The sequence below is a fragment of the Aegilops tauschii genome, chromosome 5 (genome assembly GCF_002575655.3).
Source record: "Aegilops tauschii subsp. strangulata cultivar AL8/78 chromosome 5, Aet v6.0, whole genome shotgun sequence".
NCBI classification, from domain to species: Eukaryota; Viridiplantae; Streptophyta; class Magnoliopsida; order Poales; family Poaceae; genus Aegilops; species Aegilops tauschii.
This window is the reverse complement of record NC_053039.3, coordinates 61,560,510-61,587,062: the sequence shown is the minus strand read 5'-3', so window position 1 is coordinate 61,587,062 and position 26,553 is coordinate 61,560,510.

Here is a 26,553-nt window from a genome sequence, read left to right as displayed (position 1 = left end):
GTTAGAGACCTTTTTGCTTGCAAAGATAGATATGATCTTAAGAAACTGTTAGCCAAGCTGAAAGAAAAATCTTTGAATGCTAGAATGAAATATGACCCTGCTTTTGCTACTTCGCCTATCTGTATTTCTGATGAGGATTATGATTTCTCTGTTGATCCTGAGTTAATTACTTTGGTTGAATCGGATCCTTTTTATGGCTATGAATCTGAAACTGTTGTGGCACATCTTACTAAATTGAATGATATAGCCACCATATTCACTCATGAGGAAAAAAATCGTTACTACTATATCCTTAAGTTATTTCTGTTCTCATTAAAGGGTGATGCTAAAATATGGTTTAATTCTCTTGCTCCTGGTTGTGTGCGTAGTCCCTAGGATATGATTTATTACTGCTCTGCTAAATATTTCCCCGCTCATAAGAAACAAGCTGCCTTAAGGGAAATGTATAATTTTGTGCAAATTGAAGAAGAGAGTCTCCCACAAGCTTGGGGGAGGCTTCTCCGATTACTTAATGCTTTGCCTAATCATCCTCTCAAGAAAAATGAAATACTTGATATCTTTTATAATGGACTAACTGATGCTTCCAGAGACCACCTGGATAGTTGTGCTGGTTGTTTTTTCAGTGAAAGAACTGTTGAGCAAGCTGAATTGCTATTGAATAATATATTGAGTAATGATAATGATTGGACACTTCATGAACCAACTCCGAAGAAAAGGGGTATTCTATTTCTCAGTGCTGAAGATATGCAAGAGGCAAAGAAATCTATGAAAGAAAAGGGTATAAAAGCTGAAGATGTTAAGAATTTACCACCTATTGAAGAAATACATGGTCTTGATAACCTGGCACAGGTAGTAAAGGTAAATTCTCTCTATAGATTTGATGAAGGTGATATTCCTCGTAATAAGTCTGCTAGCCAATGCTTAGATGAGTTTGATAATTTTATTGTAAAACGAGAAAACTTCAATGCTTATGTTGGTAGACAATTGAAATGTAATGCTTATATGATTGAATACTTGAGTGATTATATGTCTAGAGTTAAAGGTGACCTTAAACTCATTAGTAAACATGCTTCTATGGTTACCACCCAGGTAGAACAAGTACTTAAAGCTCAAGATGATTTGCTCAATGAATTAAATAATAAGAAAAATGATAATGATTTTAGAGTTGTGACTAGAGGGGGTAGAATGACTCAGGAACCTTTGTATCCTGAGGCCACCCTAAGAGAATTGAGCAAGACTCTCAGAGAACTAATAGTGATACACCTAGTCCTTCTAAGAAAAAGAAAAACGATAGGACTTTGCATGCTTCTAGTGAACCTGTTGTTGACACACCGGAGAATCCCAATGATATTTCTATTTCTGATGCTGAAACACAATCTGGTAATGAACATGAACCTAGTGATAATGATGATGTTCATGTTGATGCTCAACCTAGCAATAACAATGATGTAGAGATTGAACCTGCTGTTGATCTTGATAACCCACAATCAAAGAATCAACATTATGATAGGAAACACTTTGTTGCTAGGAAGCACGGTAAAGAAAGAGAACCATGGGTTCAGAAACCCATGCCTTTTCCTCCTAAACCATCCAAGAACAAGGATGATGAGGATTTTGAGCGCTTTGTTGAAATGATTAGACCTATATTTTTGCGTATGCGTTTGACTGATATGCTTAAAATGAATCCTTATGCTAAGTATATGAAAGATATTGTTACAAATAAAAGAAAGATACCGGAAGCTGAAATTTCCACCATGCTTGACAATTATACTTTTAAAGGTGGAATACCAAAGAAATTAGGAGATCCAGGAGTACCAACTATACCATGCTCCATCAAAAGTAACTATGTTAAAACTGCTTTATGTGATCTTGGAGCCAGTGTTAGTGTTATGCCTCTCTCTTTATATCGTAGACTTGATTTGAATAAGTTGACACCTACTGAAATATCTTTGCAAATGGCCGATAAATCAACTGCTATACTTGTCGGTATTTGTGAGGATGTGCCTGTTGTGGTTGCAAACGTTACTATTTTAACGGACTTTGTTATTCTTGATATTCCCGAGGACGATAGTATGTCTATTATTCTTGGTAGACCCTTTTTGAATACCGCAGGGGCTGTTATTGATTGCAACAAAGGCAATGCCACTTTTCATGTCAATGGTAATGAGCATACGGTACACTTTCCGAGGAAACAACCTCAAGTCCAAAGTATCAATTTTATTGCAAAACTTTCAACGATTACTATTGGAGGTTTTGAATTCCCTCTTCCTACTGTCAAGAAGAAATATGATATTCTTATTGTTGGGGACATGCATATCCCCGTTGAGGTAACCTAGTGTTATTTGAAAATTCTCCGGTTTCATGTTATTCGGAAAGAGTTTGTTAACAAGACTTGATCAACCTTGTTAGTGGATTCCTTTTTGATGAGCATGAGATGGACGAAGTTAGAAAGCACAACTCTCTGTAACCTCCTTTTACTTTCTGTTATTTATGTTAAATAAAGCAAAAATAGTATTTTCGGTCTGTTTTTTGAATTATCCTTGCAATAAAAATACCCCGAAAATAAAAGTTCTCCAAATGTCCCGAAAATGAAATATGTTTTTTTGTAGAATATTTAAGAATATCTGGCACTGAGAACACACCAGGGGGACCCACCATTTGACCACGAGGGTGCAGGGCGCACCCACCCCCTAGGGCGCGCCCCTGCCTCATGGGCCCCACGTGGACCCCCTCCACTTATTCCAGCACCCACTCACTTCGTCTTCCTCCAGAAAAATTCATCCCTAGCTCAAACCCATGTTCTAGCTCATCTTGCTGCCATTTTTGATATCCTTGCTCAAAGCTTCATTCACAAAACTGTTTTGTGGGATTGTTCTTCGGTGTGTAACTCACCCAATGGTCCAATTAGTTTTTGTTCTAGTGCTTTATTTATTGCAAATTTTTGCTGCTGAGGTGACCCTGTTCTTGAGCTTGCATGACAAATTTATATGGTCCAAGGAAGTTTTAATGCATGATATAGCCTCTAGACACTTGTGGGAGTAGTTGCTATCAATCCTGTTGAGTTTGGTTCACTTTTAGTTTGAGTCACTAAAAATTTCAGAAATTTATAGAGGGAGAAAATGTTGAAAAGGTTGTTGAGAGGCTCTTCGAGCTGAAGTTCGAAGGATAAGCAGAATGAGGAGAATAAAAAGCCCAAAATACAATCTTCCTCGCTCCGCGGAGGTTCGGCCATGCGAATGGCCCTGTGATGCATTTTTTGAAGGCCGCCGGAATTTATGAAGACTTTTATACTTGGCTTTGAATGCGGGCCTCACCAACTTCCTCCGCGACTAACACGAACAGTATCTCCTACTCACTAATATTTTCGTGCAATTTTTTTTATTTCCATGCTAAGAAATCACCAGCTTTAGTGGAGTTTCACTTATATGATGAGGTTAAGGAGATGCCCCTCCATGATTTTTGTCGGGTCTGCAAGATACCGTTCGTGGGCAGCATCGAGGAACCACACCGTAGTGATGTGGATGGATTTATTGATATAATTGCTCTAGGGGAAACGAGAAAAGTTTCCGATGCGAGAATTACTAGTATACATTTTCCTGTTCTACATTACTTCGCAATTTTTGCTAGTAGATGCTTAATTGGTCGTGGGAACAGTGGAAATCTTAGTGCTCCTGATCTAGTTATTTTGCGCCACGCTTTGTTTCGTGATACAACTTTCAACTTAGGCGCTATTATCGCTAAATGATTAAGTTTGAACCGTACAAAGGGCCCCATCTTCGGAGGCATCTTTGCTTCGCGCCTTGCTGCACACTTTGAGATACCTATTAAACACTATGAGAAAGAAGAAAAGGTGTTGCCCACTATTTTCTTAGGCTATAAAAGTATGGTAGCACAAGATTTTATTTGTGATGATAAGGAGAAGAGACTCGTTTATAACCTAGTATTTAGTGAAGATACTCGTCAGATTATTACCCTGCCTGCACCTTATTTGTTTAACATTCATTCAGGCACATACATCATCCTGCCCGATGACATTTATGCATACTGGGAGCGAACACGGTCCCCAGAGCCTGAGCCGGAGCCACCTCTTGACCCTTATCGACAGTCTGTTTATCAGTGGGATCCGGAGGAGATCGCCAACCAGTGGCACCCTAAGGACCCTCCTCAGTACACCGGAGAGAGTAGCTTCGATCCGTGGGCATAGACCAACTGTAGCGACCAGACCTCAAATAGTCTAGTCTCTGTGGATCAGTGTCATCCCTGGATCGGTAATGCTGACACGCACAGTACTCGAAGGACTTATAATAGAGTAGCAATCACACACTTATTACATCGAATAGTTCAAGAGAGAACTTATTACAATAAATACGGCTTAAGGCCATCTAAAAATGATAACAGCGGAAGGCTTGGAAGATAAAGTGAGTCCATCAACTCCAACGGCATCACTGAGTATAAGACCACGACCTAAGGCTCCTTACTCGTCGTCAGAAAAGTCTGCAACATGATACGTGGCAGCCCGAAAACGGGTCAGCACATGGAATATGCTGGCAAAGTAACACATAGAGAGTAATGAACAGAATAATGCTATCACTACATGCATATTTGGCCGGTGGAAAGCTCTATGGTTACAATTTTGCGAAAAGCCAATTTTTCCCTACCACAAAGGAATAAATTTTATTTAACTATCATGGTGGTTGTTAAACATTGAGAAGGTGCCTCCAACTCAATCCCAATTAAGAACGTGATTAACCCAATCAAATTAAATTAAGTAACATGGTGATGAGATTCACATGATAATCCAAGAACTAGATACTCAAGATGTCCATAACCGGGGGCACGGCTAACCATGATTAGATTGTACACTCTGCAGAGGTTTGCGCACTTTTCCCCACAAGACTCGATCGCCTCCGCTTGATTTCTCGCACTACATGGTGTTTGAGAAACGGATGACCGAGACACAGTCTTTCAGAAACAATACTCTTTACTCCGGGTGGACAGTTACACCTACTTTCCCCTACATCTGCTAGCCCACCTCTTCAAGAGGTCATGTAACCTACTCAACTATGCTAGAGCCCATAATAGCTTGTGGCTGCACACGGAAGTTTCTAGCATGAATAATCTCATGATCCCTTTGAGCCTGGGTGGCGGTCCATAGGATGATCACACGGGTACTCTGGGATATCCAAAAATACAGGCAACACTGGATTCTCCAGGTGCCTCAATCCACCCAGATGTAAATTAAAGTAGCCACCTTAAGTTGAACCATTAATTAACAATCTCACATCTGTCATGGAGAACTCTCAAACCCAATCCACGTCTACGAGCATAGCATAGCAATATAAGCAAACGTAGAAGTAACTCCCAAAGGTTTGATAATAAACAGGGCAATAGGTACTACCTCATCTACTTCCCAAAACCCACATATTAAACAGTTCCTAACCATGCAATAGTTTCAGGGTTGATCTAATGCAATAAAACTGGGTGATAAAGAGGTATGATCAAAGTGTTACTTGCCTTGCTGATGATCCGTGAAACCTAGAGACTCGTAGTAGCACGCTTCGCACTCCGGGTACTCTATCGCAAACAAACAATACATACATAAGCAATCAAGCAAGAGTGCATGGGTAAAACTCAAAATAAGAGATCTAACCAGAAAGTTCAACTTAAGAACTCTGGTTTGCAAAAAGAATCAAATCGAACGAAGCAACGAAACTCAAACGGCGAAAGAAACAAGCTTCATTTACTAATCTGGACCGAAGTCAAATTTTATAGTAGCAAAAACTTGCTTGAGTTGGTTAAACAGAAAGAGGGTTTTGAGACGAAACTCTAGGCGCTTGAATCGCCTGATTCCGATAAACGAGCGAAAAGTTATACTAAATCGAAAAACCGATCGGAAATCGCGATCGAAAACAATAGCGGAAAATCCGAGAAAAAGAAAAACTGACGAACAGGCTAACGAACGAACGTTCGCTGTCTGCAGTTAAATGACGGAAACCTTTCGTTAAAACGAACGTACGGACGAACGTCCGCAAAATAGACTAAACCGGAAAAAAATAAAACCGATCTAATAAAAAAATAAACCGGGGTTTTTCAAAAAAAACACGCACCGTTTTCCGGAGAAAACCGGAGGCGGCGAGGCGGTCAACCTCGGGTGGCGGGACGGCTCCGGCGTCGGGCGGGGTCGGTGGCGGGGCTCCGGGCGGCGGCGGATCGGGGCGGCGACGCGGAACCGGCGGCGGCGGGGCGGTTCGGCGGCGGCGGCGCTAGGGTTTCGCGGGGTGGGCGGCTTGGGCTGGCGGGGCGGCCTCGCGGCTTATAAAGACAGGGTGGGGCCAGAGTCCTAGCCAGACACGGCCCGTAGGTCGGTTCGTTTTTTTATATATAAATCGGACGTGCAGAAAAAGAAAGAAAAGAAATACTAAACAGACTCCAAAAATCCCGAAATAAATTTTCCCCGTCCTCTAAAAATAAGCCGGCAAGATGAACATTTATTTGGGCCTAAAATGCAATTTTGAAAAAACGCGTATTTTTCCTAATTCAAATAAAATCAAATAAAATCCAAATAAAATCAAATATTTGTTTTTAATATTTTTCCTCCAATATTTCATTATTTTTGGAGAAGTCATATTATCCCCTCTCATATATTTTGATATGAAATATTTTTCGGAGAGAAAAATAATTAAAACAACTGATCCTATTTTCAAAATTTGAGCAAACCCAAATATGAAAATAACGAATTCCCCAACTCTCTCCGTGGGTCCTTGAGTTGCTTAGAATTTCGAGGATCGCAAAACGAAATGCAATAAAATATGTTATGCATGATGATCTAATGTATAACATTCCAAATTGAAAATTTGGGATGTTACAAACCTACCCCCCTTAAGATGAATCTCGCCCTCGAGATTTGGGTTGGCTAGAAAATAGGTGAGAGTGGTCCTTCCGTAGATCTTCCTCTCGCTCCCAGGTGGCTTCATCCTCGGTATGGTGACTCCACTGAACTTTGCAAAACTTGAGAACCTTGCTGTGGGTGACTCGGCTGGCATATTCGAGAATCTTGACTGGTTTCTCCTCATAGGTCAAATCACTATCCAGCTGAATCGCTTCCAGTGGCACTGTATCTCTCAGTGGTATCTCAGCCATCTCTGCGTGGCACTTCTTCAGCTGAGAAACATGGAACACATCGTGAACTCCCGACAATCCTTCGGGCAATTCCAACTTGTAAGCAACTTCTCCCATACGCTCCAAAATTTTGTATAGTCCTACAAAACGTGGTGCTAACTTTCCCTTAACTCCAAAGCGCTTCACTCCTCGAAGTGGTGATACTCGAAGATAAACTCTGTCTCCGACTTTGTAAAATGTCTCCTTGTGTTTAGAATCCGCATAACTCTCCTGCCTGGACTGGGCTACCTTGAGCCTATCGCGAATCAACTTCACCTTCTGTTCAGACTCTTTAATCAAATCTGGTCCAAACAACTGACGGTCTCCAACTTCGTCCCACAGCAACGGTGTCCTGCACCTTCTTCCGTACAGAGCTTCGAAAGGGTCCATCTTCAAACTGGATTGATAACTGTTGTTGTAAGAGAACTCTGCATATGGCAAATTGTCGTCCCAACTAGATCCATAATCTAGCGCACAAGCTCTCAGCATGTCCTCCAAAATCTGATTGACTCTCTCGATCTGTCCATCTGTCTGTGGATGAAAAGCGGTACTGAACTCTAGCCTGGTACCCAAAGTTTCGTGCAACTGATTCCAAAACTTTGCAGTAAACTGGGTTCCTCTATCTGATACAATGGTCCTCGGAACTCCATGCAGACATACGATCCTGGTCATGTATATCTTTGCCAACTTAGCACTGGTATAAGTGGTCTTTACTGGGATGAAATGAGCTACCTTCGTCAAACGATCGACTACAACCCATATCGAGTCATAGCCTGAACGAGTCCTGGGCAATCCCGTGATAAAATCCATGCCTAGCTTATCCCACTTCCATTCGGGTATCGGCAATGGTTGTAGCAATCCTGCTGGCTTCTAATGCTCTGCCTTCACTCTCTGACATACATCACAAACTGCTACATACTCTGCAATATCCTTCTTCATTCCGGTCCACCAGAAACTGTCATTTAAATCCAGGTACATCTTGGTATTTCCTAGGTGAATCGAATATGGTGAATCATGGACCTCTTGCAAGATCAACTTCCTGATCTCCAGATCATTGGGCACATAAACGCGGTCCTCAAACCATAAGGTATCGTGCTCATCCTCACGAAATCCCTTGGCTTTTCCTTTACTCATCCTTTCTTTTATCTCAGCAATTTCCTTGTTTGTCTTCTGAGCTTCTCTGATCTTATCCATCAAAGTAGACTGAATCTCCAATGCTGCTACAAAGCCTCTTGGGACTATTTCCAAACATAGTTCGCGAAGATCTTCGGCTAACTCCTTGGGTGACTCTCCGGTCATGAGTGTGTTGACATGGCTCTTGTGGCTCAACGCATCAGCTACTACGTTAGCCTTTCCTGGGTGATAATGCAATCTCATATCATAATCCTTAATGAGCTCCAACCATCTCCTTTGCCTGAGATTCAACTCCTTCTGCGTGAAAATGTACTTCAAACTCGTGTGATCCGTGTACACCTCACAATGGTTTCCGATGAGAAAATGTCTCCACGTCTTCAACGCATGCACTACGGCTACTAACTCCAAATCATGTGTAGCATAATTCAACTCATGGGGTTTAAGCTGTCGTGAGGCATATGAAACAACTCTTCCCTCCTGCATAAGTACGGCTCCAAGTCCTCGACGAGAAGCGTCGCAATATACTTCATAATCCTTGCGTTGATCTGGCAGAATCAACACTGGTGCTGTAACCAAACGTTTCTTCAACTCCTGGAAACTAGCCTCACATTCCTCCGTCCAATTGAACTTGGTGTCTTTCTTCAACAACTCCGTCATAGGCTTTGCAATCTTCGAGAAATTCTCAATGAATCTCAGGTAATATCCTGCGAGTCCAAGAAAACTCCGGATTTCTCCAACTGTCGTGGGTGCTTCCCAATTAGTCACAGTGTTAACCTTGGTGGGATCTACTGCTATTCCTTCTCCGGATATAACATGTCCAAGGAATCCAACTTCCTTTAACCAAAACTCGCACTTGCTGAACTTGGCATATAACTGATGTTCTCTGAGCTTTCCAAGTACCAAACGCAAATGCTCCTTATGCTCTTCTTCATTCTTCGAATAGACCAGAATATCATCAATGAACACTACGACGAGCTTATCCAAAAACTCCATAAACACTTTGTTCATCATGTTCATGAAATAGGCAGGTGCGTTAGTCAGGCCAAATGACATAACGGTGTACTCATATAGCCCATACCTTGTGGTAAAAGCTGTCTTGGGTATATCCTGCTCTCGAATCTCCAACTGGTGGTATCCTGATCGCAAATCAATCTTGGAAAATACTTTAGCTCCTTGTAGTCGGTCAAACAGATCATTGATCATCGGCATTGGGTACTTGTTCTTGATTGTTACTTCATTCAATCCACGATAATCAACAACCATCCTCAATGATGCATCTTTCTTCTCCACTAGAAGTACGGGTGATCCCCAAGGTGACGAACTTGGGCGTATATATCCTTTATCCAGTAACTCCTTAATCTGATTCTTAATTTCTTCCAAATCCTTAGCGGGCATCCTGTATGGTCTCTTAGATATCGGCCCTATGCCTGGCAAAAGCTCAATAAAAAACTCAATGTCTCTATCCGGTGGCATGCCTGGAAACTCCTCTGGAAATACGTCAGGGAAATCCTTCACCACTGGCACTTCCTCCTGTACAACTCCTGATAAGGAATTCACTTGAGTCCTCTTCGGCACATGCCGGGATACATACTTAATCCTTCTTCCTTCTGGGGTAGTAAGCAAGATCGTCTTACTGGCGTAATCGATGTTTCCTCCATACATCGATAGCCAATCCATTCCCAAAATCACATCCAAACCTTGCGACTCCAAAACTATTAGGTCTGAGGGGAAAACATGCCTACCTATGGCCAATGGCATCTGAAAACATCCTTGGCTTGCCATGTACTCTGCTCCTGGCGAGGTTACTAACATAGGTGTTCTAAGAACTTTGGTGGGCAACTTAAACTTATCCACAAATCCCCTTGATATGTATGAATGCGATGCACTAGTATCAAAAGAACGATTGCAGTAATTGACTTAACCAAAAACTTACCTATTACTGCATCAGGCTGTGCTTCAACCTCCTCCACGTTAACGTGGTTCACCTGTCCCCTGTTGAAAGGGTTCGGCTTCTTCCCCGAGCTTCCATTGCCATTTCCATTCTTAGCTTCCGGACATTCAGTTGCATAATGTCCAGTCTTCTGGCACTTGAAACAAGTAATATGGCTCAGATCCCTCTTGGCTGGGGTTGATGGGTTGGTACGGTTTTGTCCGTTGCTTCCTCCGTTCCCATTGCCATTCTTGGGGCCACTATGATTGTGCGAGCTCCCTCCATTGTGATTGTGACCTCCATGGTTATACTGAAGGTGTCCTCCTGAGTTCGGGGTAAAACGAGGCTTCTGGTGAGCTCCTGTACTGTACTTTCCTTGTCCATACTTCCTCTTACGACTCTCAATCTGCTGCTGCTTCCCTTCAATCATGTGAGCTCTGTCTACCAACTCCTGGTAGTTGTTAAAAGTTGCCACCATCAACTGCATGCTCAGCTCATCATTCAGTCCTTCCAGAAACTTCTCCTGCTTAGTTGCATCCGTAGCAACGTCATCTGGGGCATAACGTGCTAACTTACTGAAATCCTCCACGTATTGGCCAACGGTACGTCCTCCTTGGCGTAAGTTGCGAAACTCTCGCTTCTCATGGCCATAGCTCCTGCTGAAACATGGGCAGTACGGAAAGCTTGCTGAAACTGGTCCCATGTGACAGAGTCAATGGGGTGAGTGGCTGTGTAATTCTCCCAGCATGATGCTACGGGTCCATCAAGCTGATGTGCGGCAAAACGCACTCTCTCCGCGTCTGTGCATCCTGCAGTGGTCAGCTCCTTTCCAACCTTGCGGAGCCAATCATCTGCCACAATCGGCTCGGTGCTACTGGAGAACACCGGCGGATTCAGCCTAAGAAAACGGGCTAAGTGATCAACATGTGGTGGTGGTGGTGGGTTGTTGTTGTTGTTGTTGTTGCCTTGGTTCTGAACTAGCGCTTGCATCAGGGCATTCTGCTGCTGAATCAATTGAGTGATCTCCGGTGGGAAAACAAATCCGGTGTCGCGTCTCGGAGGCATCTGATGGGTTTAGAAAAGATGAGAAAATAGAATAGAATGAGATCTAGAGGGAAAACACTACCCATATGCACATGAGACAAACACAATCATATCACTTCAATCAATTCAAACAAGGCATACAATCGATCTAACTATCATTACAAAGTGCTTGGACTATACTATATACATGGTGGAATACTACTACTGATTTGGTGGTCTACTAGAAAACTTGATCGGTCGAAGACTCCATGATATCTGCTCCGGCTTCATCCTCCCAATCATCATCACTGGGGTCCGAGTCGGTGTGGTCAATGATGATGTAGTTCTCTGGGCAAGTAGAATCGTCATCTTCTCCTCCTGGTGTTGGGTCTCCCATGAAAACTCCTAGCTTCTTTGTCAGGTCGCCATTCTTCTCCACTAGTGCGACGATTTCCTCCATATAATCCTCGTGTGTAGCCTTGAGTTCTTCCTCCAGTTCCATGATCCTGGTCTTTGCCTTCTTCAAAACTATCATGTCTGCGCACATCTGGTTCTCCTGGCGACGGATGTGCGGGTTTAACTCCTGGATGAAAGCTGCAATAGATCTATCCTTCCTGGTGCTGATCATCTCCCATTGCTCGTCTCGGCACCCACAAATCTGATAGATAGTATCCTTGAGATCATTGTGGTACACTTCTCCAATGCGTCCCATGGTGATGTGGGCTGCCATGCTCTTTCCTAGACTCCAGGTTGGTGCATCAAAGGAAAACTCTATGGGCTCAGTGACTGGCATGAACGTCCTTCCTGGAACTTGAACTTGAATCATCCAGCGCTCCTCTTCTGGTAGTGTGGCGTTGTAGGTCCCGGTGAAGCTTGGTATTCCGATGTTCAGGTACTTAGTAACTTCCTTCAAGTGTCGTCCAAAAGGTGTATCCTCATCCGGTTGCGCGAACTTGTTCCTAGCATCCGTCATCCTAAAAGAGTGGAAGAAAGGAGAGGAGTCAGAAATGAGAAGAGAGTAGTGATCTAGGGCTTTAGCTTAGTGGTCGTGTCCTACAGTCAGCGTGTGCTCTGATACCATCTTTGTAGCGACCAGACCTCAAATAGTCTAGTCTCTGTGCATCAGTGTCACCCCTGGATCGGTAATGCTGACACGCACAGTACTCGAAGGACTTATAACAGAGTAGCAATCACACACTTATTACATCGATAGTTCAAGAGAGAACTTATTACAATAAATACGGCTTAAGGCCATCTAAAAACGATAACAGCGGAAGGCTTGGAAGATAAAGTGAGTCCATCAACTCCAACGGCATCACTGAGTATAAGACCACGACCTAAGGCTCCTTACTCGTCGTCAGAAAAGTCTGCAACATGATACGTTGCAGCCCAAAAACGGGTCAGCACATGGAATATGATGGCAAAGTAACACATAGAGAGTAATGAACAGAATAATGCTATCACTACATGCATATTTGGCCGGTGGAAAGCTCTATGGTTACAGTTTTGCGAAAAGCCAATTTTTCCCTACCACAAAGGAATAAATTTTATTTAACTATCATGGTGGATGTTAAACATTGAGAAGGTGCCACCAACTCAATCCCAATTAAGAACGTGATTAAACCAATCAAATTAAATTAAGTAACATGGTGATGAGATTCACATGATAATCCAAGAACTAGATACTCAAGATGTCCATAACCGGGGACACGGCTAACCATGATTAGATTGTACACTCTGCAGAGGTTTGCGCACTTTTCCCCACAAGACTCGATCGCCTCCGCTTGATTTCTCGCACTACATGGTGTTTGAGAAACGGATGACCGAGACACAGTCTTTCAGAAACAATACTCTTTACTCCGGGTGGACAGTTACACCTACTTTCCCCTACATCTGCTAGCCCACCTCTTCAAGAGGTCATGTAACCTACTCAACTATGCTAGAGCCCATAATAGCTTGTGGCTGCACACGGAAGTTTCTAGCATGAATAATCTCATGATCCCTTTGAGCCTGGGTGGCGGTCCATAGGATGATCACACGGGTACTCTGGGATATCCAAAAATACAGGCAACACTGGATTCTCCAGGTGCCTCAATCCACCCAGATGTAAATTAAAGTAGCCACCTTAAGTTGAACCATTAATTAACAATCTCACATCTGTCATGGAGAACTCTCAAACCCAATCCACGTCTACGAGCATAGCATAGCAATATAAGCAAACGTAGAAGTAACTCCCAAAGGTTTGATAATAAACAGGGCAATAGGTACTACCTCATCTACTTCCCAAAACCCACATATTAAACAGTTCCTAACCATGCAATAGTTTCAGGGTTGATCTAATGCAATAAAACTGGGTGATAAAGAGGTATGATCAAAGTGTTACTTGCCTTGCTGATGATCCGTGAAACCTAGAGACTCGTAGTAGCACGCTTCGCACTCCGGGTACTCTATCACAAACAAACAATACATACATAAGCAATCAAGCAAGAGTGCACGGGTAAAACTCAAAATAAGAGATCTAACCAGAAAGTTCAACTTAAGAACTCTGGTTTGCAAAAAGAATAAAATCGAACGAGGCAACGAAACTCAAACGGCGAAAGAAACAAGCTTCGTTTACTAATCTGGACCTAAGTCAAATTTTACAGTAGCAAAAACTTGTTTGAGTTGGTTAAACAGAAAGGGTTTTGAGACGAAACTCTAGGTGCTTGAATCGCCTGATTCCGATAAACGAGCGAAAAGTTATACTAAATCGAAAAACAAATCGAAAATCACGATCGAAAATAATCGCGGAAAATCCGAGAAAAAGAAAAACCGACGAACAGGCTAACGAACGAACGTTCGCTGTCTGCGGTTAAATGACGGAAACCGTTCGTTAAAACGAACATACGGACGAACGTCCGCAAAATAGACTAAACCGGAAAAAAATAAAACCGATCTAGTAAAAAAATAAACCGGGGTTTTAAAAAAAACACGCACGGTTTTTTGGAGAAAACCGGAGGCGGCGAGGCGGTCAACCTCGGGTGGCGGGACGGCGGCGGCGGGGCAGCTCCGGCGTCGGGCGGGGTCGGCGGCGGCGGGGCAGCTCCGGCGTCGGGCGGGGTCGGCGGCGGGGTTCCGGGCGGCGACGGCGGCGGCTCCGGGCGGCGGGGCGACGACGCGGCGGCGGCGGCGGCGCTAGGGTTTCGCGGGGCGGGCGGCTTGGGCTGGCGGGGCAGCCTTGCGGCTTATAAAGGCCGGCCGGGCCAGAGTCCTAGCCGGACACGGCCCGGTAGGTCGGTTCGTTTTTTTATATAAATCGGACATGCAGAAAAAGAAAGAAAAGAAATACTAAACGGACTCCAAAAATCCCGAAATAAATTTTCCCCGTCCTCTAAAAATAAGCCGGACAAGATGAACATTTATTTGGGCCTAAAATGCAATTTTCAAAAACCGGTATTTTTCCTAATTCAAATAAAATCAAATAAAATCAAATATTGGTTTTTAATATTTTTCCTCCAATATTTCATTATTTTTGGAGAAGTCATATTATCTCCTCTCATATATTTTGATATGAAATATTTTTCGGAGAGAAAAATAATTAAAACAACTGATCCTATTTTCAAAATTTGAGCAAACCCAAATATGAAAATAACGAAATCCCCAACTCTCTCCGTGGGTCCTTGAGTTGCTTAGAATTTCGAGGATCGCAAAACAAAATGCAATAAAATATGTTATGCATGATGATCTAATGTATAACATTCCAAATTGAAAATTTGGGATGTTACACCAACTTAGGCCAAAAGCCTAAGCTTGGGGGAGTACGTATTTCTCACCGACATTACATTCATGTTCACATACTCATTCTAGTTGTCAGTGCTCATACTTTTTCATTGTACTATCCATGCTAGTTTATTTTATTTTCTAAGCCTTCTTCTTGTGTGTTTGAAAAACCTTAAGAAAAACCATAAAAAATTAGTTGTAGCTTTCAGCTAGTTTACTTTTCATGCTTGTAGTAGTAGTAATTAAAAGAAAACCCAAAAAGATTTCTCGTTCTTCTTGTGCTTGTTGGGAGCTTTCTTGTGTAAATAATTTTATTTCTTTTCTTATTCTTTGGGGATCGAGAGGAGAAGACCATGATGAAAATATTGAGTGGCTCTCATATGCATTATTGTTGATTCAACCAAGAGCCCATATTACCTTGTCTTCTCCCTTGTATTAAATGCTTGCGGGTTCCAGCTTAGTCCAATGCACGTGCACTATCATTATTATCCACACCATTCGGTCGTGCGAGTGAAAGGCAATAATGATGATATATGATGGAATGATTGAGACGAGAGAAGCTAGTATGAACTCGACCTATCTTGTTTTTGCAAATATGATTAGTTCATCGTTCCTGATTCAGCTTATTATGAATGAAACATGTTTGCAATGACAATTAGAGATTATAGTTGCTCATGCCATGCTTAATTAGCTAGGAGTTTATAATGGTTTACCTTGCATGCCAACATGCTGTTAAAATGGTTGTGATGTGGTATGATAGGGTGGTATCCTCCTTTGAACGATTCGAGTGGCTTGACTTGGCACATGTTCATGCATGTAGTTGAAACAAAATCAACACAGCCTCCACGATATTCATGGTGATTTATATCCTACTCATGCTTGCACTCATTGTTGATTAATTTTAATGCATGTTCATGACTGTTGTCGCTCTCTAGTTGGTCGCTTCCGAGTCTCTTTCTAGCATTCACTTGTACTAAGCGGGAATACTGCTTGTGCATCCATTTCCATAAACTCCAAAGTTATTCCATATGAGTCCACCATACCTTCCTATATGCGGTATTCACCTGCCATTCCAAGTAAATTTGCATGTGCCAAACTCTAAACCTTCAAATGAAATTCTGTTTTGTATGCTCGAATAGCTCATGTTCAACTAGGGTTGTCTATATCTTCCATGCTAGGTGTGTTATTCTCACGATGAGTGGACTCCGCTCATCATTCACGAGAAAATGGCTAGTAACCGGGATGCCTAGTCCCATGCTCAAATCAAATTAATTGCAAACAAAACTCCCCCAAGATTGTTGTTGGTATGGACGGTACCCATTGTTTCGGACCAGCCGTGGAGTGTGCTTGTTGGTGGAGGGGGAGTATAAACTTTACCATTCTGTTTGGGAACCGCCTATAATGTGTGTAGCATGGAAGATATCGAGATCTCTTGGTTGTTATGTTGACAATGAAAGTATGCCACCCAAAATATTATTTATCTTTGTTTCAAAACTCGAGCTCTGGCACCTCTACAAATCCCCGCTTCCCTCTGCGAAGGGCCTATCTATTTACTTTTATGTTGAGTCATCATCCTCTTATTAAAAAGCACCAGTTGGAGAGCACCGCTGTCATTTGCATGCATTGCTATTAATTTACATTGAGTATGACTGTGACTGGATCTCTTTTACCATGAATTACAATGTCTAGTCAGTCCTTGATCTTCAGGGGTGCTCTGCATTTATGTTTTGCGGTCTCAGAAAGGGCTAGCAAGATACCATCTTGTTATATCATATTATGATTATTTTGAGAAAGTGTTGTCATCCGAGATTTATTATTATTGCTCGCTAATTGATTATGCCATTGACATGAGTAAACATGAGACCTAAATGTTATTGTGAATATGGTTAGTTCATAATCTTTGCTGAAAATTTGAATGCTGGCTTTACATATTTACAACAACAAGAGCAAACAGAGTTTGTAAAAGTGTTTCTTTATCACTTTCAGTTTGTCAACTGAATTGCTTGAGGAAGCAAAGGTTTAAGCTTGGGGGAGTTGATACGTCTCTAACGTATCTACTTTTCCAAACACTTTTGCCCTTGTTTTGGACTCTAACTTGCATGATTTGAATGGAACTAACCCGGACTGGCGATGTTTACAGCAGAATTGCCATTGTGTTATTTTTGTGCAGAAATAAAAGTTCTCGGAATGACCTGAAACTTCACGGAGTCACTTTTTCAAATTAATAAAAAATACTGGCAAAAGAATCAACCAAAGGGGGCCCACACCCTGGCCACGAGGGTGGGGGGCGCGCCCTACCCCCTGGGCGCGCCCCCTGTCTCGTGGGCCCCCTGGAGCTCCACCGACCTCAACTCCAACTCCATATATTCACGTTCGGGGAGAAAAAAATAAGAGAGAAGGATTCATCACGTTTTACGATACGGAGCCACCGCCAAGCCCTAATCTCTGTCGGGGGGAATGATCTAGAGTCCGTTCGGGGCTCCGGATAGGGGAATCCGTCATCGTCGTCATCATCAACCATCCTCCATCACCAATTTAATGATGCTCACCGTCGTGCGTGAGTAATCCCATCGTAGGCTTGCTGGACGGTGATGGGTCGGATGAGATTTACCATGTAATTGAGTTAGTTTTGTTAGGGTTTGATCCCTAGTATCCATTATGTTCTAAGATTGATGTTGCTATGACTTTGCTATGCTTAATGCTTGTCACTAGGGCCCGAGTGCCATGATTTCGGATCTGAACCTATTATGTTTTCATGAATATATGTGAGTTCTTGATCCTATCTTGCAAGTCAATAGTCACCTACTATGTGTTATGATCCGGCAACCCCGAAGTGACAATAATCGGGACCACTCCCGGTGATGACCGCAGTTTGAGGAGTTCATGTATTCACTAAGTGTTAATGCTTTGGTCTGGTGCTCTATTAAAAGGAGGCCTTAATATCCCTTAGTTTCCAATAGGACCCCGCTGCCACAGGAGGGTAGGACAAAAGATGTCATGCAAGTTCTTTTCCATAAACACGTATGACTATATTCGGAATTCATGCCTACATTACATTGATGAATTGGAGCTAGTTCAATGTCACCCTATGTTATAACTGTTGCATGAGGAATCGCATCTGGCATAATTATCCATCATTGATCCAGTGCCTACGAGCTTTTCACATATTGATCTTTGCTTAGTTACTTTTCCGTTGCTACTGTTACGATTGCTACAAAAACTGCTACTGTTACTTTTGCCACCGTTACCGTTACTTCCATTCTACTTTGCTACTAAATCTTTGTTGCAGATATTAAGTCTTTCAGGTGTGGTTGAATTGACAACTCAACTTCTAATACTTGAGAATATTCTTTGGCTCCCCTTGTGTCGAATCAATAAATTTGGGTTGAATACTCTACCCTCGAAAATTGTTGCGATCCCCTATACTTGTGGGTTATCAGGACTTCGTCTCCAGAACCATCTGAAAAGGCTGCCAAGCAGCCCAAGGTCGCCCCCTCAAAGCCTCGGAAGGCCTTGCCTAAGATTAAGGTGGACGTTCCTGTCACTTCTGCGTAAGTGTTTTTCTTTCTCCCTTTGCTTTTGCGTCGCTTGGGAACTTCTATGTTCTCGTCGACTCATTCTCTTCCTTGACCGAGTGGATTCCGAAACTTTCAGTGCTGCGACTTCTGGGACCTCCATGGACATTTACAAGGATCGAGATGATGAAGAAACTGAAGATGCGGCCACTTCAAAAGCGGGTACAACTATGCAATCTTGCGTTCATTTTGTCGATTGTACTGTCAGTCGACTGAATTCTTATGGTCGAGTCTTTTGCAGCACCACAAAATGTCATTGAACTTCCAGACGACGACGAAGACGTGCCCCAGAAGACCACGGGAAGGAAGGGCAGGACTTCGAGCAGGAGGGTGCCCGCCAGTAAGGTGCCTCAGTCGACACCAGCGCCAGAACCAGTGATCCAGCGATCCGGAGATCCAATTCGGGCTTCCGTTTCTTTTGCTGACCCTGTGTCGACTGATCGTCCTTCGGCGTTGACCGGCCAAGTCCTTGCTTCGTCCGTGCAACTCCATGCCTCAGATCCCCTGACTGCTCCGACTGTTCCGGCAACTCCGCTCTTTGTTGGCCATCATGTCCTAGAGGACCCGGTGAACGCTGCTAAGGAAGCTATACGCCAAGCAGGCTTTATGATGGAGCAAATGAAGGTGGTTCATGAAGGCTGCCTACGATGCCACCTCTGCTCTTCAAGCCAATGTCAAGGTGAGTTGACTTCCGACTGATCTGTCAGCTTGATCTTGCTCTGTTAGGATATGGTACTTGAAAACTCCTGCTTTATTATCCCTAAGATGTCCGTGGATGGGCGTTTTGAAACCTTTAACGTGCATCTATCATGAGTTTGCACTTTACATCCGTTCACCCACTAGGTGCTTTAACTTTTTGCTGAATAGTTCTTCCACTTGAGTCGACCAGGTCGCGTCGAGTGTATCTTTGAATCAGTGGGGGCATGCAAAGTGCACCCACTGGGTGTAGTCCCTGAGACCGCTGTCGAATGTTTGATTCGGTGGGGGTCTTTATCAAATTTCTTTTTACAGTTCTTCCACTCGGTTGAGACAGACCGTGCCGAGTGGGATCCAGACCAGTGGGGGCACGCCGAGTGCACCCAATGGGTGCAGTCCCCGAGACCGCGGTCGACTACGGGCAGTCGGAAGTGGTCTGAGAATTAGTGTTGTTTTTTTACTCGTGCTGGGCAGACCATGCCGAGTGGGAAATCAGACCAGTGGGGGCACGCCAAGTGCACCCACTGGGTGTAGTCCCCGAGACTACTGTTGAATGTTTGATTCGGCAGTATTCATAGAACACTTTTTGCTGCGATTGTCCTTTGTTTCTGTCAACTGACGTGTCTTATTTGTTGACTGCAGAAATCTTGTGAGCTCGGGGCCCAGTTTGCTGAACTGGAGAGGAAGCGGATCAGTCTCAACCTCGACTTGGAGCTGGCCAAGGAGAATCTTCAGAAAGCCAAGGATGAAGCAACTGCCATGGGAGGTAATAACTCGTCGATTGTTCACCTTGTCATTTTTCCTTTTTGTCTTCTGAACCGAGTGACTTCACTCGAACAGATGTGCGTAGTGAAACCGACAACTCCAAGCTCGTCTAAAGAATGTTATTTCTTTAGACAAAATGAAGCAGGCTCTGGAGCAGAAGGACCTCGACCTTGCAGCAGCGCAGAAGACGGCACAAGAAAAAACTAAACTTGCTGATAAGAAGCTGGCTTCAGTCAGCAAGTTAGAAGAAGAAAACGCCAAGCTGAAGACTACCATTAGCGAAGCCAACAAAGAAGTCATGCAGCTGAAGAAGGACAAGGAGGCTCTGACCGACAAGGTCGGAGATCTCACTCGAAAGAGGGACGAACTGGAGGCATCTGGGAGGACTCGCCAAGAAGATGTTCCTTATGCTTGAAGGTACTTTCCCTTGTCCGACTGATTTGCAACTGTCGACTCATCATATAAATGTCGACTCACTATTTTCTGTGTGTGTACAATTCTATCAAAACTTCAAGGAAGAGACTGGGTGGATCGATATGAATCTGGACCCCATAAACTCCCCCGTCAAGGATGAAGCTGCGATGAACGTGCTGCGGTTGGAGTCTCGCCTTGCCAGTGTTATAGATTATCTTGCTCGTCTGAAAGTGGCACTGTCGTGGATTGACGCGGAGCTCTGGCCAGCTGTGATGTTCCAGAATGACCTCGAGTCTCTGATGACTCGACTCAATGAAATCCCTAGTCGAGTGCAAGAGTGGAAGAAGTCGTCTGCTCGTTGCGGTGCTGATGTGGCTCTATCCCTGGTCCGAGTCCATTGCAAGGAGGTCAAAGAAGAGAAGCTGGCGGCTCTCAAGGTAGCCAACACCAAGAGGCATCACATCCAGTCCTTCGTGGAGACCTTCATCGACGCTGCCACTCCTATTGCAAACAGCATCGACCTTGACAGTTTCGTCGAGCCAGCAAGCCCTACTCCTGCCGAGTGAACAAACTTAATGCCTCACTTTTATTTGCCTCGTAATGCCGAGCCAACAAGACCTTGATTTTGTAACCGTTAAACTCTTTCGGGCCTGATGCCCGAGCACTTCCGTTCGCGATTTTGAACCTTGCTGGATTTATCCAAACTTGGTTTTTCTTTGAATATGGTTGCTTTGTCTTTACCACTTTCAAATCTCTTGAATCTAAGTGAAACTTGACTCTTCACTCGGAATAGACATTGTACTTGTGACGCAGGTCTGACAAGAGGGCCGTGGATATGCGCACTAGGTGCCGCGCACGACCTGTACCTCGTCGTCCTTGCGGATCAGGATGGAGCGGACGTTGTACTTGTGGCGCAGCTCGGAGTGTGCAGCCAAATTTCCGAGTGAGAGGGTTGCTCTACACTCGGAATCTGTTTTTGTAACTTAGGCGAGTACGGGCTTGCGGCTAAGTCCCCGAGTGGGAGGATTGCTCTCCACTCGGAGTATGTTTTAACTTAGGAGAGCATGGGGTCACAGCTAAGCCCCCGAGTGGGAGGGTTGCTCGCCACTCGGAGTAGTTTTGTAACTTAGGCGAGTACAGGACCGCAGCTAAGCCCCCGAGTGGGAGGGTTGCTCACCACTTGGAGTATGTTTCAACTTAGGTGAGAACGGGGTCGTAGCTAAGCCCCCGAGTGGGAGGGTTGCTCACCACTCGGAGTAGTTTTGTAACTTAGGCGAGTACAGGATCGCGGCTAAGCCCCCGAGTGGGAGGATTGCTCTCCACTCGGAATATGTTTTAACTTAGGCGAGCATGGGGTCGCAGCTAAGCCCCCCGAGTGAGAGGATTGCTCACCACTCGGAGTAGTTTTGTAACTTAGGCGAGTACAGGATCGCAGCTAAGCCCCCCGAGTGAGAGGATTGCCCTTCAGTCAAAGTGTTTTTGAAACTTAGGCGAATCGGATTCGCGGCTAAGCCCCCGAGTGAGAGGATTGCTCTTCACTCGGAGTGTTTTTGAAACTTAGGCGAATAGGATTCGCGGCTAAGTCCCTGAGTGAGAGGATTGCTCTTAACTCGGAGTGTTTTTGAAACTTAGGCAAATCGGATTCGCGGCTAAGCCCTCCGAGTAAGAGGATTGCTTACTCGAAGTGTTTTTGAAACTTAGGCGAATCGGATTCGCGGCTAAGCCCCCAAGTGAGAGGATTGCTCACCACTCGGAGTAGTTTTGTAACTTAGGTGAGTACATGATCATAGCTAAGCCCCCTGAGTGAGAGGATTGCCCTTCACTCGGAGTGTTTTTGAAACTTAGGCGAATCGGATTCGCGGCTACGCCCCCGAGTGAGAGGATTGCTCTTCACTCGGAGTGGTTTTGAAACTTAGGCGAACCAGATTCGCGGCTAAGCCCCCCGAGTGAGAGGATTGCTCTTCACTCAGCGTGTTTTTGAAACTTAGGCGAATCGGATTCGCGGCTAAGCCACCCACTGGGGGATTTGAACACATGTGCTTAAGGGATAACAATCATTAAGAGACTGCAAAAATCTTGTCCTTGATAAGCAAACTGAAGGATTCTTATTACAACTCATTAATCCGAGTGTTTAGGTATAAAAACGGCGGAGCAGCTCCGCATTCCATGAGCGTGGCTCGTCTTCTTTCTTGGCTACATTGTAGGGTGATATGCCCCGTTGTGGAGCACCTTGGTGATGATGAAGGGGCCTTCCCAGGCCGGAGCAAGCTTGTGAGGTCGCTTCTGGTGCACTCGGAGTACAAGGTCTCCTTCTTGAAATGCTCAACCTCTGACGTTTCTGGCGTGGAATCAACGCAGGTCTTGCTAATAGATGGTCGACCGGATCAGAGCCATCTCTCGTTCTTCCTCCAGGAGATCCACTGCATCTTGGCATGCCTGTTCTTCTTCAGCTTCTGAGAAGAGTTCCACTCGGGGGGCGTTATGAAGCAAGTCACTTGGAAGCACAGCTTCAGCACCATACACCATGACGAAAGGAGTTCGGTCAGTCGACCAGTTTGGAGTTGTTCTCAGTCCCCATAAGACAGATGGCAATTCAGTCACCCAAGCTCCAGCAGCATTCTTGAGATCACGCATCAGTCGGGGTTTCAGCCCTTGAAGGATCAAACCATTCGCCCTTTCTGCTTGCCCATTCGACTGTGGGTGCGCAACAGATGCGTAATCAACCCGAGTGCCTTGGGAAGCACAAAACACCCTGAACTCATCAGAATCAAAGTTGGAGCCGTTATCTGTGATAATGCTGTGAGGGACTCCATATCTGAATATCAGCTCTCTGTTGAAACTGATGGCAGTGCTTGAATCAAGATTCTTGATAGGCTTGGCTTCGATCCATTTGGTGAATTTGTCGACTGCTACGAGCAAATGAGTGAAACTACTTCTGCTGGTCTTGAAAGGTCCAGCCATATCCAAACCCCAGACTGCAAACGGCCAGACGAGTGGAATAGTCTTCAAGGCAGATGCAGGCTTGTGAGACATGTTTGAGTAGAACTGGCAGCCTTCACACTTGTCGGCTATATCTTTTGCCATCTCATTCGCACGCGGCCAATAGAATCCCGCTCGGTATGCTTTGGCTACGATGGTCCGAGAGGACGCATGGTGACCACAGGTCCCCGAGTGGATCTAATTTAAAATCATTTGACCTTCTTATGGGGAGATGCAACGCTGAGCCACTCCTGTGACACTTTCCCTGTAAAGATGCCCACTTATCACGGTGAAGGCTTTGGATCGACGGACCATCTCGTGGGCCTCATCTTCATCTTCTGGGAGTTCCTTCCTGAGCAGGTATGCGATATATGGCACCGTCCAGTCGGGGGTGATCACTAAAACTTCCATGATCAAGTCGACTACAGCTGGGACTTCAATTTCAGTCAGATTGGTTGAACTTATGGTTGTGGGGGCTCTTCCGTGAAGGGATCTTCCTGAACTGACGAGGTGTGGAGATGCTCCAAGAACACATTACTGGGTATAGGCTTCCAAGTGGAACCTATCTTCGCCAGGTCATCAGCAGCTTGATTCTTGATTCGGGGTATGTGGTGGAGTTCTAACCCCTCAAACTTCTTCTCTAGCTTTCTTACTGCATTTCAATAACCAGTCATAGCTGGGCTCCTGATATCCCACTCCTTCATCACCTGATTGACCACTAAGTTTGAGTCGTCGTAGACCATCAGGCGACGGACGCCGAGTGAAATAGCCATACGTAACCCATACAAAAGTGCTTCATATTCAGCCTCGTTGTTGGAGGAATCAAAGTGAATCTGGAGGACATAGCTAAGCTTGTCACCTCTTGGGGATACCAAAACCACTCCAGCACCAGAGCCATTCAAAAGCTTGGACCCATCAAAGAACATAGTCCAATGCTCCGAGTGAATCTGAGTCGGTTGCTATTGTTCGATCCACTTGGCGAGGAAATCTGCTATTGCTTGGGACTTGATTGCTTTCTTTGCCTCAAACTTGATATCCAACAGAAGGAGTTCAATCGCCCACTTTGCCACTCGACCAGTTGCATCTCTATTGTTCAGAATTTCTGATAATGGAGCGTCGCTGACGACTGAAACCGAGTGGTCTGAGAAGTAGTGTGCAACTTTCTTCGTGGTCAAGTAAATTCCATAAACAAGCTTCCGATAATTTGGATATCTCTGCTTGGACGGAGTCAAGACTTCAGAAATATAGTACACTGGGTGGTGAACTTTGTAGGCTTTGCCTTCTTCTTCCCGCTCGACCGTGAGCACTGGGCTGACAACTTGTCCAGTGGCTGCGATGTACAATCGTAGAGGCTCCTTGCTGATTGGGGCAGCAAGCACCGGCTGGGTGGAAAGCAGGGCTTTGAGATCTACAAACGCTGCTTCGGCTTCAGGAGTCAACTCGAATTTGTCAGATTTCTTCATCAGTTGGTACAGGGGCAATGCCTTCTCACCGAGACGAGAGATGAATCGGCTCAATGCAGCCAAACAACCAGTAAGCTTCTGAACGTCGTGCACACGCACGGGGCGTTTCATTCGGAGGATTGCTCCAACTTTTTCTGGGTTTGCGTCGATCCCTCGTTCGAAAACGAGGAAACCGAGTAACTTTCCACTGTTGGGGAACGTAGTAATTTCAAAAAAATTCCTACGCACATGCAAGATCATGGTGATGCATAGCAACGAGAGGGGAGAGTGTTGTCCACGTACCCTCGTAGACCGACAGCGGAAGCGTTATCACAACGCGGTTGATGTAGTCGTACGTCTTCACGATCCGACCGATCAAGTACCGAACGTACGGCACCTCCGAGTTCTACACACGTTCAGGTCGATGACGTCCCTCGAACTCCGATCCAGCCGAGTGTTGAGGGAGAGTTTCGTCAGCACGACGGCGTGGTGACGATGATGATGTTCCACCGACGCAGGGCTTCGCCTAAGCTCCGCAACGGTATTATCGAGGTGTAATATGGTGGAGGGGGCACCGCACACGGCTAAGAGATCTCAAGGATCAATTGTTGTGTCTCTGGGGTGCCCCCTGCCCCCGTATATAAAGGAGTAAGGGAGGAGGAGGCCGGCCCTAGGAGGGGGCGCACCAAGTGTGGAGTCCTACTAGGACTCCCTAGTCCTAGTAGGATTCCACCTCCCATATGGAATAGGAAAAGAGGAAGGGAAAAAGAGAAAGAAGGAAGGGAGCGCCCCCCTTCCCTAGTCCAATTCGGACCAGACCAAGGGCAGGGGTGCGGCCACCATTGAGGCCCTTTTCCTTCTTTCCCGTATGGCCCAATAGGGCCCAATACGTATTCCCGTAACTCTCCGGTACTCCGAAAAATACCCGAATCACTCGGAACCTTTCCGAAGTCCGAATATAGTCGTTCAATATATCGATATTTATGTCTCGACCATTTCGAGACTCCTCATCATGTCCCCGATCTCATCCGGGACTCCGAACTCCTTCGGTACATCAAAACTCAATAAAGTAACGTTAAGCGTGCGGACCCTACGGGTTCGAGAACTATGTAGACATGACCGAGACACGTCTCCGGTCAATAACCAATAGCGGGACCTGGATGCCCATATTGGCTCCCACATATTCTACGAAGATCTTTATCGGTCAGACCGCATAACAACATACGTTGTTCCCTTTGTCACCGGTATGTTACTTGCCCGAGATTTGATCGTCGGTATCTCAATACCTAGTTCAATCTCGTTACCGGCAAGTCTCTTTACTCGTTCCATAACACATCATCCCGCAACTAACTCATTAGTCACAATGCTTGCAAGGCTTATAGTGATGTGCATTACCGAGTGGGCCCAGAGATACCTCTCCGACAATTGGAGTGACAAATCCTAATCTCGAAATACGCCAACCCAACAAGTACCTTTGGAGACACCTGTAGAGCACCTTTATAATCACCCATTTACGTTGTGACATTTGGTAGCACACAAAGTGTTCCTCTGGTAAACGGGAGTTGCATAATCTCATAGTCATAGGAACATGTATAAGTCATGAAGAAAGCAATAGCAACATACTAAACGATCGGGTGCTAAGCTAACGGAATGGGTCAAGTCAATCACATCATTCTCC